Source organism: Saccoglossus kowalevskii, chromosome 1, assembly GCF_978046115.1.
Source record: "Saccoglossus kowalevskii chromosome 1, keSacKowa6.1, whole genome shotgun sequence".
In the NCBI taxonomy this organism is placed as follows: domain Eukaryota; kingdom Metazoa; phylum Hemichordata; class Enteropneusta; family Harrimaniidae; genus Saccoglossus; species Saccoglossus kowalevskii.
In genome coordinates this window covers 13,298,460-13,305,002 of record NC_140641.1, presented here as the reverse complement: position 1 = coordinate 13,305,002, position 6,543 = coordinate 13,298,460, and positions in this window count along the sequence as shown.

The following is a 6,543-nucleotide window of genomic DNA, read 5'->3' as shown; positions in this document are numbered from 1 at the left end:
TTATCCTTCAGATGAATTTGAAATCGACATACACATATTATTTATTAATCAACGTATTCATGATATCAACTACGATGATAAATTATTGAAGATAATTCATATGACTCGAAGGCTTTGATTACGTTGTGTCGTGCCAATTCGTGGCATCATCTCCACTACTCTCAAACTCGTCAGTTAATCGGCTTACGGGCATGTCAAAATTACCGAAATCTGCAACAACATAGATGTAGATAATTCTTGTGGTCCCGTAATCAAATCTCTCTGATTACTACATAAGCAATTACCTCATCTTCTCTATCCCCCTCAACGAATGACGTCAAGAAAATAGTCACCGTTTAAAGCTTCGGGATCATAATTCTACAATTACTCTACTTAAAATGGTCTTGACGACATTAATACGACACGGATTATCAATCTTTCCATTCACTGTGATGTGTTCCAGACTCAAATGTCATCTCTGAATTTTTTGAAAAAGTGTTATAATTCAGGCTCAGTGAAAATCTTACCCTCGACAGATAGTACTGAACATTCCTATGTCGCTCAATGTAGGTCACCAATGTTCTCCTCAACTTATCGACTGCATCAACTGTAGTCCATTACATGATGTTGTATGTTGTATTTCATTCAAGTATGTTGTTATCATAAGCCAACTGAAAGCATCCTCGTCGAATTCCATCTATCCAATTTCAAATAGAGAATCAACAGTTGGAAATTCACTCCAAACTTGATATTATTCAGTCCCAGGCAGCAGGAGTATGATATGTTCTTTAATTGTCAACCCCATCAAATCCACTCAGCACATATTCAACAACTCACTTCAGTAGTGATGTATCATGCGCATATAGTGAGAAATAATCAACGTTAATCAGAAGACTCCGAGAACATCTGAATCTACAAGCAAATTCACAATTACGGAAATGGGACATAAACAATACGGGACAATTGAGTCAATTCAGGGAGAGATACATAGAAACCAACAAACCAACCGACTTGTTATTGATTCAGTATTCAGTGTCAGTATCTACAATTCACCCATAAATTCAAACAAAAAATAATTACGACATTGTAATACGTGACGTCATTGTGACATCACACATCCAAATTGTGTCAGTAGCCCTAAATAAACATGTGTATGTTTTTCTGTATTACAATGTTGAGTGTATTATGTTTACATTTGAATATTTGTTTTTACAGCACAGTTTTTTTTTGAGTGACTTCATCCGCATGATTGGTTCTTCTAGTTGCCAATTCTTATACATTCCACACAACAATGCAAAATCATATCGAGTTTTTTAACAATTGGTATTTTTGTTGCAAATTCTAGAGTATGCAAATTACGGATGTGATCACATTTACCATATAAGACAAAGATCCTGACAAAGCACATGTTTCTTTCGTATATCTTTGATATATAACATTTCGTGTTTGTGGTGATTATTTCATTGATGTAAATATAAATTATGCCGGCGTAGTTTTGGTGTCATCGTGTGCAAAACTTAAATAACTTAGGGTGTCGTGGTGGCACCTTAAGGATGTGTTATCTTCACTTGCCTACCAATCAAAATAAAAAAATAAAATCGCATTAGTACGCACATTCTTGTTTCGATCTTAATTTCACTGTTACCAAAACCCAAGACTTTGATCCAGTCTTACAAATAATGTTAGCAACGAATCACCATATTTATCTATTTCGAGACTAGATTTTCAAACAATCTCACCAACCAACTAATCTGTTGGTGACCAACAGACAGACTGAGAAATATGACTGAAAGCAATTCCCAAAAGGATTCGGTGTCAAATGAACAAGCTGCTGAGATTTTTTCCTGATTGCGAGATCTGAACATACTAATGGTAATTACAGGTGATGATTTTTTGATGACGTAATTGTGGGCCATGTTTGACCTCTAATGTCACATTGAACTGGACAGACGTCGAACATTTCTTTGCTATCGATGCACTCTACCTGCAAGTCAAATTCAGGCTGAAATTGTGAAATTAACATTCATCATGTAAAACCGGTCCTCCTTATTTCATCACTTCTGGCCCATGGACTACAAGTGGGGGTAAACATTTGACAAGTGTTTACCAAGCAATAAAGCCCCAGGTAATGATGGATTAAGTCCAGAATTTTACCGCACATTTTGGCCTCTAATTGGAGAAATTGTCGTAAATTCCCTAAATACTGCATATATGCACGGTAAACTTAGCAACAGTCAACAACAGGGGGTTATCACACTCATCGAAAAAAAGGGGAAAGATAACAGATTTATCAAAAACTGGAGACCAATAACCTTACTTAATACTGATTACAAAATTGCATCAAAATGCATTGCACGAAGACTTGATGAAATTCTTCCTAAAATTGTTAATGAAACTCAGTCAGCCTTTATTAAGGGTAGATCAATTGGGGACTGTGTACGCCTTATTGAATCAATCATGCATTACACCAAAGATACTAATCAACCAGGAATACTTATAGCCATTGATTTTCAAAAGGCGTTTGATAGTTTGGAATGGGATTTTATTTTCCACTCCCTTAACAGTTATAATTTTGGCCCTTCCCTTATTAACTGGATCAAATTATTTTACAATAACCCCTCCAGCTGTGTGATGAACCGAGGTCTAAGCACTGGTTATTTTGATATAAGAAGGGGAGTTAGACAGGGTGACCCGGTTTCGCCCGCCCTCTTTATTTTGTCACTTGAATTAGCTTTGAATTCACTGCAATGTGATGACTCTATTCATGGAATTCATATCCAGGGCAAGGGGGTTAAGTATTCTGCATTTGCTGACGATCTAACCTGCTTTCTCTCGGACAAACTTTCCTGCATTAATTTGTTCTCCCTTCTTAACAAGTTTCAGACATATTCAGGATTACACGTAAATTATGACAAAACAGAGGCAATGTGGCTTGGGTGCTGGAGGTCTCGTACGGATAAACCATTTGGGGTTCTCTGGCCATCAACTCCAATCAAAATTGTTGGTATATATTTTTCTTACAGGTACGAGAGTGCCTATCTACTAAATATGGAAGCTCCAATTGACTCTCTTAATAAATGTTTGTATCTTTGGTCCTCGCGTAGTCTGAGTCTTATTGGCAAAATTCAAATTATTAAATCACTGGTTATTCCAAAATTTCTCTATATATTTAATCTCATAATTGTCAAAATGGCGGATATTAAAAAAATAAATAATAAACTTCATAAATTTATTTGGAAAGGCCCAGACAGAATTGCACGTAACACTTTGATTGGGGATGTTGGCCGGGGAGGTCTAAATATGCTGGACATTTTTGCTCTTTATCACGCTTTCAGAGTTAAATGGGTTCAGCGCTTTCTAAATCCAAAAATTAATCATCCCTGAAAACTTTTTTTATCACACTATCTGCTTCCCCTTGGTGGTTCCTTAATTTTTAGATGTAATTATAAAATTGAGCTATTACCTGTTACTCTACCCCCTTTCTATCACAGTCTATTGTGCAGTTGGTGGAAATTACAATCCCAGCAACCAGTTCAAACAGTTGCTAACAATATAATTTGGAATAACGCCAACATTCTCATTGATAACAAGAGTGTGTGTTATCTAGATTTCATTTTAAAGGGCATTGTCTATATCTCGGACCTTTATATTTCAAATGGAAAAATAAAAAATTGGACACAACTACAAGAAATTGGGTTTACTCCTAGACAATATCTCCTTTGGCACGGCATAATTTCCGCTATACCACCAGAATGGAGAGGCTGTACTCCCTTTTTTGTTAGACCAGAATTGCCTATTGGTTTGTACATTAACAACATATTTTGTCCATTGAATATGGTAACATGTAAAGTAATACGGAATGCTCTTTCATCTCTTTATTTTATTCCACCAAAATGTAAAACTTATTTTCAGCAGTTGTTTCAATTAAATGAAATTAAGTGGGAAATTATTTTCAAGTTACCATTTAGAGTTACCATTGAAACAAAACTCCAAGAATTCCAGTGGAAACTAATGTTTTATTTACGAATACTATGCTTCACCGTATGAGACCTCCTCTCGTCACCTCTAGCCTTTGTTCTTTTTGTCATAATAGCGATGAAACTCTAACACATTTATTCGTTACATGCAAGTATGTTACTGTCCTTTGGACATCAATATGTAATAGATGGGGTGAATTTTTAAATACCCCAGACACCTTCACAGATATTCAAATTTTACTGGGCGATGATCAGTTCTCAAGTTTATTGAACCATATCATTATTATAACTAAACAAATTATTTATTCCTGTAAATTAAATGGCACTTCACCTTCATTTCGTCTGGTAGAAAAAAAAGTAATGGAAACAAAAGAAATGGAATATTGTATATGTAGTAAAAATAGCACTATCGAATTGTTTCAGGTGAAGTGGGGTAATTTTACCTAATGTTGGTTTGTGCATCTTTCAATTTTCAATCCACAATTTTTTTCAATACAATTGGAGTTACATGGTAATCTGTCTTCATTATTTGTTGGTTTTGTTTTGTTTTCCTATTTGTTTTGTTTATTACTGTATTTACTGTATTTATTAAAGTCCTGTAATTTTTTTTGTTATGGGTAATAAAAAATATTTATCAAAAAAAAACAAAAAAACATTTGACAATTGTTTTTAAATGATACGTTCGGCAGCTTTGGCAGAATAAAAAAATATTTCTACTAATTTGTGCAGTTTATTCTCGTGCTGATATTAACGATGACGTATTGGTCACATTATATCATCAACGTTTTGATCTCACAAACAAAAACCAGCCCTTGAATCAAATTTACAAGAAAACACACCGACTTCTAGACCAACACGTTAGTCTGATTTTAGTACTTCAACGCGCATGCTCAGAGTGCCACATATATATACATATATATAGAATAGGCAAGAGTTCAAAATATTTACGGCACTATCTGTTGGGGGGGGGGAGAGACGGTTAGCGACGGCTCCCGAATAACAGTTTTTAGGCGTTTTTCACCAAAATATGCGGATGCGCCAAAAATACAGTTCAAATACACGATTTTACTGATGTAGCGAGTGTATTGTACAAAAAGGAGTTATTGCGCAAAAATCTCAACTCAACAAGTGGATTATTCATAGAATAAACTCTCTCTGATTGTGTTGGTAAGTTTAGATTAGCTCGCCAGAAAATCGTCGACACAGAACGAATGTTAAACAAAAACGTGTTGTTCTGTTAGGAGGGGGGGGGGGTACATATCCATGAAGGCGCCACTGGTTACCAGGAGACTGAAACTTGTCTGTATATTTTGCTAAATGACACACGTTCACGATAGATTTTAAAAATGCAAAAATGACTGACACGCCGTTAAAAAAACCTTCTCCGCCCCTAGTTAGTTATATTCGTTTCAATTTGAACCATTGACCTAACATATACCGTGCCATTGTGAGGTCGTAATGAACAATTGTGGAATTTATTATTTGGATAAAACTATAAAGGGAATTGTAGTATTCACGCCAACAAGTCTAGCATAAACTGACATAAACCAGCAACACGTCTAGCAAGCTTAGCGATGTGATTTTTGTTTGTGACTACCGCTAAATCCGTCGACGATAAACACATCAGGTATGTAAGAAATATTCATTCATATTTTGATAATAATTTTATTAGGCCCGACATATATCGCACAAATATATATCAGGGATTTACTGCACTATTGACAACCTACTAGTGCGAGTATGTACTACTTCGTGAGAGCCAGAACCTCGCGATACCACCCACGCGACCTACACCCCAAAGCGGTTGCAGTGCCTAAACACGACGGTGAATATGAATATTAAATATGTCGTAATTTTAACTTTTCGTCGTACCGGCGTGAACCGAGTGCACGGTCTCCGTGTAACACCCATCGTATATTATATAGATTGTCTGTTTTACATTATTGACGGAGAAGCCGATCAAGGGGACTTGCTAAGATACCTTGGTATTTCGTTCTACATAAATGATTAATGTATTGACACTGCCACTGTCACTATATTAAACTTGTTGACAATATATTAAAAACAGACTACTAGCCATTTATATGAACGTCATCGCAATTTATAATACAAACACTCACCGAATACGCATCTGAACAACGCAGTACGATATTTTGTTCCGCTAGCATACGCGTTCAGAAGTGAACATCTTCACATCCCAAATTTAGAAAGCAATGACATGTCTATTAGGAAATACTAGGTCGGTACTAATGCCGAGTGAATTATTTAATATAACTTCAATAACCGTTGCTATGGCGTCTCAGAAGTTCTGACATGTGCTGTTTATAAGTGCGTGATAATCGCCGTATCTGTTCGTTCATTGGTCGAAGGTCTCTTGCCGACATGTTAACAGCCCATTGCAGTTTAACTTCAGTGTTGACATTTATTGTTAACAGATGTTTAATTTGATACCTGGATCGATTATTCGGGTCCAGTTTAACGAGGAACGAGTAAGTGTCTCAACGCTGTGAGCTTATAACAAATCCAAGGCGCATGTAGCTGCCAAGAGACTCGGAGGTAAGACAATTCCAAATAACAGCTCTAAATG